Source organism: Desmodus rotundus, chromosome 7, assembly GCF_022682495.2.
Source record: "Desmodus rotundus isolate HL8 chromosome 7, HLdesRot8A.1, whole genome shotgun sequence".
NCBI classification, from domain to species: Eukaryota; Metazoa; Chordata; class Mammalia; order Chiroptera; family Phyllostomidae; genus Desmodus; species Desmodus rotundus.
The window spans coordinates 78,623,785-78,636,303 of NC_071393.1; the positions used below are offsets into that span (position 1 = coordinate 78,623,785).

At 36.2% G+C, this 12,519-nt stretch overlaps 1 long non-coding RNA gene across 1 annotated transcript in view; it reads left to right on the forward strand.

The window, feature by feature from the left end:
* Positions 1–11,942, forward strand: part of LOC123480540 (uncharacterized) — a 164,460-nt gene extending 152,518 nt beyond the window's left edge. The window contains exon 5 of the long non-coding RNA XR_006656592.2: positions 11,851–11,942. This is a non-coding gene — a long non-coding RNA (uncharacterized lncRNA). The remainder of the gene's footprint in view (positions 1–11,850) is intronic.
* The last annotated feature ends 577 nt before the right edge of the window (positions 11,943–12,519 follow it).

Sequence of the window (12,519 nt, forward strand, 5' to 3'; positions counted from 1 at the left end):
CTCTTTTTTAAAGTTTGGGAACAAACTGCACTGTCTTCTAAGAAGGGTTTTGTTGTACAAAGGAAAAATTATATCTGGCCCCTTGGTCATCATGCTGCTTTTGTTACACTCGCGACCCCTTGGAATCTGTTACCATCATTTTTCTTTGAAAGTACTGTATTGCTAACATATTCAAAAACATCTTCTGTAGTTGGTTAATATCTGCTAGATTTACTAGTAACTGTTCATTTTTAGTAACTTGATTACTAGTAACTATTCATTTTTATTTGTGTTGTGTATGAGAGATTTTGAATCGTGTTTGTTTTTTCATTCATTCACTCATTCACTCGTTCATTTTCTGTCACTTAGCTATGGTAGTAAAGCACTGAGATATCAGATCCAGAGTACGAGGTTCTTGTCCTGTCCTGACTAAAATCACATTACTGTGTGATCTTGGGCAAGCAGTGACTTAACCTCTTTGGATTAGAATCTTCACCTGTAAAATGGAAGGTAGGGCTAGATCTGTAAAACACCTCCTCATGTTACCATTTCAGGAGCCTATTCTGTTTTACATTTTATGCTTGTCTTTGTTTAAATTAACTGATACTACTGTACCAGGGCCATGTATAGGGTACAACATGATGTGGTCATCTGCAAGCAGTGTCTGTGGCATTGTGGCTGAGATGAGACAAATTCACATGGACTACCGAGTCCTGTGGAGGAAAAGGGACACATGGCTACTCTCTCAAGAGGAGAGTGCCCTGACCCTCGCCTTGACAGGCTTTTATTGGCTTAATTTGCCTAGGAATACAGGGTGTATATGGAAAGCTCATCAATCATTGTCAGGCAGTAATGATCAAACAATAGATAACATTCAAAGAACTATGAGGGCTTATTTAAAGTCAGGGTCAGATGGCTAAAGGGCCATAAAACTTTGGGGAAACAAGCTCATTTCAGTCTTGGACCCTTATCATTTAAATTGAGGGTATAAGCAAAACAGGTTTCATAGGATTTTATGCATTCTTTCTCAGGCCTGATTGCCCTGGGGAACCTGCCTTTTCCAGCACAGGGCCACACCCACCTCTGGCATTGTTTCAGGTTTAAGGCAGAGAGGGGAAGTAAGGCAACCAAGAGATTAGGAGACTTCTTGCAGACAGAATGAGGACTCAGGCTCTGTCAAAGCCAAGGGGCAACAGTCCATCACCCCCTTTTTCTATAGCTCCACAAGTCCTTCCCCGAGGGCCTCTTCGTGACTGTGCCTGTCTTAGGTCGTCCCTCCTTTGAGGAATCTTACCTGTCATTGGCTAACTGGTCATCTGCCAGGGGACAAGCAGGGTGAAATGAAAGGGGGAAGAGGCAGCCCCCCTACCAGGAAGATAAGCTTTGTCTCCAAAATGGCTTATGGTCCCAAGGTCTTTTCACTCAGCCTTAGCCACTGGGGATTACAGCCTCTGAAACCAGGCAGGGAGGTTCCCAACAATGGCAAATAGGTGTAATTGTCTCAGAATTCAGATTCTGTGTGAGTGTGTGTCTTGTTGTGGGAGTTGAGGTAATCATTTGGAAAGTCAGTGAAGGACCAGGAAATGATACTACAATTGATATGCATTTAGCCACAAACTGACAGAAGCTTTCCTGCATCTCACCCTTCCATACTCCCACAATCATGAGAAAGTTAGGGCTGAGTGCCTGATAATATCCTTCCTTTCTTAGATTGCACATTTTTTCATTAAATGTCTCCCTTCTTGAAGATTGTACTTGACTGTCATCGTAACCAAATTTCTGTAGCTTGAGGTATGAGAAAAATAAGTGGATTATTTTTATTCAGTTTTTCAGGCAAAGGGCTTATGAAATTACTTGTTATAAATTGTGGTTTTGACAATTCTTATTGGCCCAGATTCTGGAGACACAGACTTGAGTGTGAGCCATAGCTCTACCACTTACCAGCTATATGGCCTGGGACAGCTCACATTTGTCCCTCTCAGATTAATGTTTTTTCATTTGCAAGTGAAGAAAATAACTACTTTGCAGTATTATTGAAGTGGGGAAAGAGGAAGATTATAAAAATACATGAATAATATATTTACTATTCCTCATATTCTTATGTTTAGCTACATCAGTAAAGGATTAAAATAGTCTCTAGGCCTTTTTCTGGAAACAATAACCCAAGTAAATCATCTTGAGTTAAGGACAAACAACCCCTCTGAGGGCTCTATGATCCAGACCAAGCTCTCCTTGTCCCTCTGAAAATCCCTTAAGATTGAGATTCTGAAGTTGCTGTGAGCCCGAGAGAGAATCATCTCTGGCTCTTTCATCCCTGCTGCCCTTGTTTAGATAATGCGCCCTTCTGTTAAATTAATGTGGTATGATTTGTAGTTCCCAAAGCTATTTGATTGCACTTGTTAACTCTTAATTTCCTGAGTGATTATAAATCAATCATTTGATGATCTTTTCCAGTATCACTCAGGGTTTGTGACATTAAGCTGACTTGTTTATCCTTTTAAGGGTCATTCTTCTTCTTTCGAAGCGGGTCCTGACATTTGCTCTTTTCCAAAATGTTGGGGCTTCTCTAATGGAATTTATTTAAAAATATTAAGCAGCAGTTTGACAATGATGGTGCCCATTGATTGAAATCTCCTATCACCGCTATCCCTGGCCAGGAGTGACCTGGTGTGTAAGAGGAGCTCCTCTTCTTGAGGGTCTGGAGGTTTGTGGCAGTGGGGTCTTTATTTTAACTCTTATTCTTAAACTCTTATTCTTACTGCTTTCAGTTGTTCAAGGCACATGTACAAGACAGTATGTATTCTTAATGTTTTTAATCGAGAAGACTCAATTAACTTCACCCAGGTGGGACTTTCAGTCACTGAGATGCATGTCCTGGCCCTGCTACTGAAAGGAGTGCTGCTGCGGCTCTATTGGAATAATGTGATACGGCAGCTGCTTTGCTGCAGTGAGTAGTCGTTGAGATCAAACGGAAGAAATGCCACCATGTCTCGTTGATACAATAATGGCTAACATTTATTCAGCACTTCCTGTATAGCCCAAGCACTGAGCTATGTATTTTTTATGGATTATCTCATTTAGTGCCATAAATATCCTTGTGGATTAGATTCTATTATTATCCTTATTTTACTGATGAGCCTGGGTTCAGTTCCAGACTCCATGTCAGAGAGGGGTGAACTTGGCCAAGTACTGAGTAGAGCACCCAGACTTTACCTAGACAATATGGCCTTTCTGTAATACCACCAGGTGTTAAAGGCCTCAGAAATGGTCTGAGAAATCATGGGTAGAGTCAGAGAATCTAGGTCTTAGCAGTTGAAGTCACCTCTAGCGACCACCTATGTAGCTCTTGTTTTAGGCGTGTTTTGACTTCATTGACTTGTTCCAAGACTCCAGATCCTCATTTATAGAAGCCCTATTGTTATTTATTGATAAAGGCGGGACCCGTATGTAAGGCAGCAAGAGAGAAAAGATAGAGCGGTTGCAAGTCTTTCACAGGCTTTTTTCACTGATGAAAAGCATCTGTTAGATGTTACTGTGTGCCCGTCTCATGCTGACTCACTGTAACAAAGTCCATGGTGTGTAATGAGCATGTGGGTGGGCACATACATAAATGTAAAATGGGGCTGAACAGGGTGCAGGGTAGGGACAGTGGTGTTTGGAGACCTAGCTAACATTTGAATTTAAAGTATGAATTTAAATGTAGGAAGAGGACAAATTTGGTAGGTACAGCTCTCAGCATTTTCAAGTCAGTATAGTAGTTTGAAGTGTTTATTAAAAAAAAAAGCAGATGTCAGTCACTAGTATAATAAGACATCTGCAGGATACTGATAACATATAAAACTAAAATATAACAAATGGGTTTAAATAAACATTTTTAATACGTCTATATATTAAGGGGACTGGCATTCTTATTAGATGTTTTTCCTAAGTCAACACACAAGTTCTTCCCCTTTTCGCTGGAGCTGCTGTGAGGCCATTCTTTTCTAAATGATAAGTTCAATGTTTTTTTCTCTCCTGGAATTTCTCCAGCCATATGACATTATCAACTAACAGATACTAACTGTACTCTGTTTCCCCTAATGCCATTTTGGTTCTTGGGTATAAAAGATAGTGAAGGTTTGACATTATAGGAGTTGGATATAATTAATTCACCTGGAACTCTCCTTTTAATTTTTAGATGATGTAAACTTAACAATTTTTTCTAACAGTAAAAGAAATGAGAATGTGGATAATAAGGACACATAAGCCAGCTGTGAAAGTTTTTATTATAGGTAATATTTTTGTTTTATGAGGAAATATACATAGTATGTTAATGAATTAGTTGAAATAATTTAAACCCTAATTCCTATGGGTTAAGTTGAATATTAAATTATTTAATTGATGGAGAATTAATTAATGGTGAAGTTCTAGAATCCAGAACCTACAAAGTTTAGAACCCAGAACTTTTTAATATTTTAAATGAAAATACACTAAAAATATGTCAATACGTGGGTTTACAAGTTCAGTATTTTCCCCCCTGGCCCAAGAAACTTTAGAATCTGAAAACAGCTGGCAGATGTGAATAGGGGACTTGGGATAGTATACAGAGTAGGTATATTAGACAGAAGTTTAGGGACATGGTCTGTATAGCTATAACTTGTGCTCTGAAGTGTCTAAAATTAATGGGACTGTTTAGCTTATTTACAGAAATTTAATTTATTCTCACACATACTTGGACCCCAACTCATGTCCCTGACCAGCAATGAGTGGCAAGACAAAGGCTATGGAGGAGAGTAAGAAATCTCACTTGCAGCAAATCTCAAATATGCCCCTTCCTTTTCATTCCCTTTGCCATAACTCCAGTTCAAGATCTTATCTTATTTCCACTGTTGCCTAATAATAATGATGGTGATGATAATGAAGACGATAACTGCACAAGTTAACATTTGTTAAGTGCTTACTATGTGTTGTATATCAAGTGTTTTGCACATATTAACCCATTTAATCCTCACAACCAATCTCTGATATAGTAATATTTATTTTTTTAATTGAAGTAACATTGGTTTATGATATTACATAAGTTTCAGGTGTACATTATAATTCAGCTACAGTGTGCTTACCACCAAATATCTAGTTTCTACTCATCATCATACAATTGACCCCCTTTCACAATTTTGCCCTCCCCTACCCCTTCCCCTCTGGTAACCACCAATTTATTGTCTGCATCTATGAGTTTGTTTTGTTTGTTTATTTATTTTCTACATATAAATAAAATTATACAGTATTTGACATTTTCCATCTGACTTATTGATAATTTACTCAACCTAATAACCTTAAGTTTCACCCAAGTTGTCACAAATGGCAGTATTTTTTTAAAAGGTTTTATTTATTTATTTTTAGAGAGAGGAGAAGGGAGGGAAAAAGAGAGGGACAGAAACATCAATGTGTGATTGCCTCTTGAGTATCCCATTCCGGGGGCCTGGCCTGCAGCCCTGGCATGTGTCCTGACTGGGAATCAAACCAGTGACCCTTTGGTTCACAGACCAGCGCTCAATCCACTGATCCACACCAGGGCGCAATATTTTAATTTTTACGGCTTAATATATCTCACATCTTCTTTATCCATTCATCTGTCAATAGACCCATATATTTAGGTTGTTTTCATTCTTGGATATTATAAATATGATGCCGCTATGAACATCATGCATATATTAGTATTTCTATATTCATTGGGTAAATACTCAGAAGTGGAATAGCTGGATCATGTGGGAGTTCTATTTTTAATATTTTGAGAAATTTTTGTACTATTTCCATAATTAGTGGCTGCACCAGTTTACCATCCCACTAACAGTGTATGAAGTTTCCCTTTTCTCTATACATTTTTTTTTGCTAATAGCCATTCTAACAAGTATGAAGTGATATCTCATTGTAGTTTTGACTTGTATTATTTATTTTTTTCACTGTCCTCAATTTATTGTAGCTGAATAAAAATAAAAAAATTAAAAAATAATAAAATAAAATAACTTGACTTGTATTTTTTAATAACTAGTGATGTTGAACATCTATCCATATGCCTTTTGATCATCTTTTATATTTTTTGGAAAATGCCTATTTAGTTCCTCTGCCCATTTTTTAAATTGGGTTGTTTGTTTTTTGTTGCTGTTGAATTGTATGAGCTCTTTGTTAACCCCTTACTGATGTATGATTTGCAAATATCTCTTCCCATTTGGTAGGTTGCCCTTTCATTTTCTCGATGGTTTCCCTTGTTGTACAGAGGCTTTTTAGTTTGATGTAGTCCCATTTGTTCATTTTTGTTTTTATTTTCCTTGCCATTAGAGCCAAATCCACAAAAACACCACTGAGACCAATGTCAAGGGGCTTAGTGCCTATATTTTTTTCTATGTTTTATATGGGTTCAGGTCGTACATTCAAGTCTTAAATTCATTTTGAGTTAATTTTTGTGTATGGTATAAGGTAGTGATTCAATTTATTCTTCTGCTTATGGTCGTCTAGTTTTCCCAGCACCATTTTTTGAAGAGATTTTCCTTTGTACATTGCATATTCTTGGATCCTTTGTTGTAAATTAATTTTCTGTGTATGTGTGGGTTTATTTCTGGGCTCACATTCTGTTTCATTGGTTTCGCTGTTTGTTTTTCTGCTAATTCTGTACTGTTTTCATTAGTATAGTTTCATAGTATAGTTTGAAACCAGGGAGTGTGATACTTCCAGCTTTGTTTATTTGTTTGTTTTCCTTCAGGATTGCTTTGGCTAATTTGAGTCTTTTATGGTTCCATACAAATTTTAGGAGTTTTTTGTTCCATTTCTGTGAAAAATGCCATTAGAGTTTTGATAGGGATTGCGATAAATATATAGATTGCTTTAGGTAATATGGGCATTTTAACAATTTTATTCTTTCAATCTTTGAGCATAAAATGTCTTTCCATTTCTTTGTGCCTTCTTAAATTTCAATGATGTCTTATAGTTTTGAAAGTAAGACATATAGTTTTCAAAGGAAGACTTTCACCTCCTTGGTTGAATTTATTCCTAAGTATTTTACTTTTTTTTTTTACAATTATAAATGGGATTATTTCCTTAATTTTTCATTCTAATAGTTTGTTGTTAGTGTATACAACCACAATGGATTTTTGCATATTGACTTTGTACCTTGTGGTTTTACTCTTTGTTTATAATTTCTAATAGTTTTCTGTGGAGTCTTTAGGATTTTCTATATATAAACTTATGGAATCAACACATAGTGACAGTTGGATATTTTTTATTTTTTTCTTGCTTAATTGCGTTGGAAAGGACTTCCCATACTATGTTGAATAAAAGTGGTGAGACTGGGTATCCTTGTCTTTTTCCTGATATCAGAGGAAAAGCTTTCAATTTTTCACTTGAATATGATGCTAGCTGTGGGTTTGTCATATATAGCCTTTATTATATTGAGGTAGTTTTCTTCTATACCCATTTTATTAAGAGCTTTTTATCATAAATGCATGTTAAATCTTGTCAAACATTTTTTCTGTATTTGATCATATTATTTAATCCTTTATTTTGTTAATGTGGTATATCATATTGATAGATTTGTGGATACTGAACCATCCTAGCATCCCTGGAATAAATCCCACTTGATCATGATGTATGATCCTTTACATGTATTGTTGTATTCAGTTTGCTTATATTTTGTTGAACATTTTTACATCTATGTTCACAGAAATATTGGCCTATAATTTTTTTTTGTGTGTGTGTTGTCCCTGTCTCTTTTGGAACCAGGGTAATAGTAGACTTGTAAAATGAGTTAGGAAGTATTCCTTCTTTTCAATTCTTTGGAAGAATGTGAGAAGGATAGGTATAAAGTTTTCTTTGAATGTTTGGTTGAATTCAGCAGTGAAACTATCTGGTCCTGGACATAGGTTTTTAGGAGGTTTTGGTATTGTTTCAATGTCCTTACTGGCCATTGATCTAGTCAGATTCTCTATTTTTTTTTTTTTTTATTATTCAGTGTTGGAAGGTTGTACGATTTTAAGAATTTATCCATTTCTTCTAGGTTGTCCAATTTGTTGGCATAGAACTGTTTACAGTCACCCCTTAAAATCCTTTGTTTTTCTGTAGTATCTGTTGTAACTTCCCTTTCATTTCTAATTTTATTTATTCGAGGCTTCTCTTCTTGTAGTGAGTCTACTTAAAGGTTTGTTAATTTTGTTTATATTTTTAAAGAACCAGCTATTAGTTTAATCAATCTTTTCTATTGTCTTTTTCATCTCTATTGTATTTTTTTTCACACTGAGATTTAATTATTTCCTTCTACTAAATTTGGGTTTTGTTCTTATTTTCCTAGTTTCCTTAGGTGTAAGGTTAGATTGTTTATTGGAGATTTTTGTTGTTTTTTGAGGTAGGCCTGCATCAACTATAAACTTCCCTCTTAGGACTACTTTTGCTGCATCCCATAGACTTCGGTATGTCGTATCTTTATTTTCACGTTTCTCTGAGTATTTTTTGATTTTCCTGATTTCTTCATTGACCCAATAGTTGCTCCAAAGCATGTTGTTTAGTCTGCATACATTTGTCATTTTTCCAGCTTCATATCATTGTGGTCAGAAAAAATGCTTGATATGATTTTGGTATTCTTAAATTTACCGAGACTGGTTTTGTGTCCCAACACATGGTCTGTTTTTGAAAATGTTCCATGGGCAGATGAAAGAATGTGTATTCTGCTGCTTTTGTGCCGAATGTGCTATATATTATCTATGAAGTTCATATATCTTGTGTCATTAGGCTGATTTTTATTTGTTGACCTTTTGTCTGGACAATCTGTTGATTGATATAAGTGGGTGTTAAAGGTCCCCTACTATTATTGTATAGCTGTCAATTTCTTTATTTAAATCTGTTATAGTTGCTTTATATACTTTTGTGTTTCTATGTTGAGTGCATATTTATTAATAAATATTATGTCTTTTTGATCGATTGTTCCTTTTATCATTATATAACATCCATTTTTCTCTCTCAATATCATTTTTGGCTTGAAGTCTATTTTGTCTGATGTGAGTATGGCTACACTTGATTTCTTTAGCTACCAGTATCATCTTTCACTCCTTTCACTTTGAGTCTATGTCTTTAGAGCTGAGACGAGTCTCCTGAAAACATCATGTAGCTAGGTCTTGTGTTTTTAAACCACCCGGCCATTCTGTGCCTTTTGATTGGTGAATTTAATTCATTTACATTTAGGGTGATTATTGACATATGAGGGCTTACTATTGACATTTTATCTTTTGTTTTGTGGTTGCTCTATAACTTCATTGTTTCTTCTCCCTTGTGTTTCTTTGTCACTTTAGTTGGGTGGTTTTTATGATTTTTTTCAGTTTCCATTTTTTATGTTTTGTTTATACTCTGGATTATTGTTTTGTGGTTGTAATGAAATTTATATAAAATGTCTCAGAGATAAAGTAATCCTTTTTCACGTGATAGCATCCTGCCTACTAAACAGGTAATAGTGTTATGCCTGCTTTACAGATGTGGAAATGGACCTGGGGCTGTTGAGTAACTTGACTACATTCACTGAGTAAGCCCCCAGCAGGAATTTTATATCAGACCTTTGGGCTCTGGAGCTCAAGTCCATACTTTCTAATACTTTGTTGTCTTCTAACTCAACATCTTACCTCCTGGCTAGCCTTATGCTCCTGTCAGATTTAATGTTCTTAAAATATTACTTCAAACGTTTTATTTTTGTACTTGAAAGCTTTCTTGGCTTCTTCCCAAACACAGAGTAAGATCCAAATTCTTCAGCTGGGCAGTATACTGTCTGGTTCCATTCTAGCTTGCCAGCACTGCCTTCTTTATTGACCACCTTCTACTCCTGGCAGGCTGCCCTGCTCACCATCTCTCTCCGCCCTCCCCTCCCTCCACTCTGCCCTGAGATTACCAGGTGCTTTTCCTCTTTTCGAATCTCTGGTTATGCCATTTTCTCTGCTAATGTCAATATTTTCACCCTGCTCTCCTCCTCTCTCCTAGATATTCAAACTCAGCACTTTACTTCCCTTCAGCAGAGAGTGACCAGGATGTGCTGGGATTCTAAGCCATGTCCAAAAGCATAGCAATGTTTAGGCTGGAGGAGAGAAGACATATAGAGACAAAACCATTCATTTTTAATTAAAAAGCTGCCATGTGGAAGAGGTTTAGAGTAGTTTTGTTCAGCCTGAGGCTGCAATAACTAAGACTTATGGATAGAAAGAAGTAAACGGAAGAAGCATGTCCTTCATGGGGAGTTCCATTTTTAAATTTAAGAACATTAAGAAATAGGTTATCTTTACAGCAATGATCAAACCATATGAGGGGAACCCCTCAAAACTGGAATTTATTTATAAAAATTGTATATTTATTCTTACATGTTTAAACTTCAGTCACCTTCAAAGTACTCTCCATTTGATGCAATACACCTATCAAGATGTTTTTTTCCACTGCTCAAAACAGTTTTGGAACTCATTGATTTTTGATGCCTTTTAATGCTTTTGCTGTTTTTTGTTTCACCTCTTCCACATTGGCTCCGCATCAGCAAAACGTTTCCCTTTGAGGAATTCTTTCCTCCAGGGAAACAAAAAAAAAGTCACTCTGGCAAGATAAGCTGAAAAGGGAGGGTGGGGCATGGGGTCATGCCGTTTTTGGTCCAAAACTGCTGAACACTCAGCGCAGTGCAGGCAGGTGCTTGTAAACCACCCATGATGAATGGGTAAACACATTGAAAGAGTCTTCAAAAAAAATTCACAGAAGCCAAACACAGCCTCTCACAACAATGCCAGCTGGTACACTGACACAGTTGGGTTCCTAGAACACTCACATAGTGTGGAAGGCCTGTACTACAAGGGGCCCATCCTCCAGAAGATAATTCTGTTTTTTGGGGGGTCCCTCCCTTATATTCTGTGGTCCACTGAGGTCCACAAAAGTCTTCCTGATGGTTCAAAAACAGATTCAAAATTCAACTCCTTTCTTTACATAGCATCTACCCAGAGAACCCAATATCATTGGGTTTTATTTTCATTAATCACAGAAAGTGTATTCATAAACTAAAATATGTGCCCTTAGCACCTTACTGAGTAGTATTTCCGTATTTTGCCGTGTATAATGCACACCCACATTTTTTAACACATAAGCATAAATAAAGAAATGAAAAACATTTACACAGATGTGGAATTAGTACTACCCGTGTATAATGTACCCCCTTATTTTTCCCTCAAAAATTTGGGCAAAAATGTGAATTATACATGGCAAAATATGGTAATTTAACAAATGGGGCCTAGCAATTGACAATGTGGCAAAACTGTGTGTACGTATAGGTACAGATAAGGCACTCTTGGCAAAGTCCCAGACACATTGCTTCATGATTAATTGCTGCCTTTCTTTTTAAACTATGATAACTTGATAGTATTTATGATCATTTATAACATTCTGTTTTGATTAAAAATTACTAGCTTAGCATCCTTATCTGTTTTGTTAATTATGTAAGTTGTTACATTAACACTAGTCTATAGAAGGATATATATTTTTCAAGAGCATTTGAACCTACAATTTTCCATTAACACGACTTTAAAACCATACATTTAGCTCAAATATGAGTTATCATTACCTTTATTGACATATTTCTATTTATATAAATTAGAACACCCTCTCTCCCACTTCTAAATTGCTTTGTTTGTTCAATGATTTCATCATTAGTACCATCATGTATCTACCTCTATTTATAAAAGAAATGGGCCCTTGGGGTCTTTTGTGTCTCCCAAGTTTGCTTCTGACAAAAATGTTTTTTTTTTTTTTTTTTGGTGAGGTTTCAGAAACAAGAAGAATGATTCAATGTAATGGACTTTGTGCTTTCTTCTGATTTTGATTTTTTATGCTCTTCAGACTTCTGCAGTGAAATCTGGTGACCATCCACTCTTCTAAACTCATAGGCTGCCTCACATACTTCAGCATTTTTACAGTTTTCTCACACCTCTACCGGTGAGTAGACGTGACAGTGGTTGGGAAGTGCACTGGGCAGGGTGTGTGACGCCGCCTTGCTAGAAAGGGCTTCCTTTGGATCCAAAGCATTGGAAATATGGGTTCAAAGGGGATGGAAAAGATGTGTACCTATTTCATAAAATCAATTTAATTTTTGTTGCTATTGAGCAATTCTCTTTTACAAATAGTCCTTTAATTTTTAAGATCAGCTAGTGCTTTGACAGAGTAGTTTAAAAAGGAATGATTATTCATGCAGGTAGCAGCAAGGTATTCCAATAGTGCTTCATTTCACACTGTTATAGGCTTTTCTTAAAAGAAACAGTAATCTTTGTGATGAGCATGTAGAACTATTTCTTCAATACAAATCCAATTTATTTTGGCCAGCTGATTTGTGCTTCCAGCCCGATCATTGAACATGATATTAATTATTCATTAAGGTACTGGGAAGGACAGCATTTGCATTATCTTGCAGTCAAAATTGATGAATTTTTGCATTTGTGCTATAGGAATAGCTTCCAGCTCAATGCTGAAACTCAATATAATCTTAATAAAAATTTTGAAAAAGACACCAAT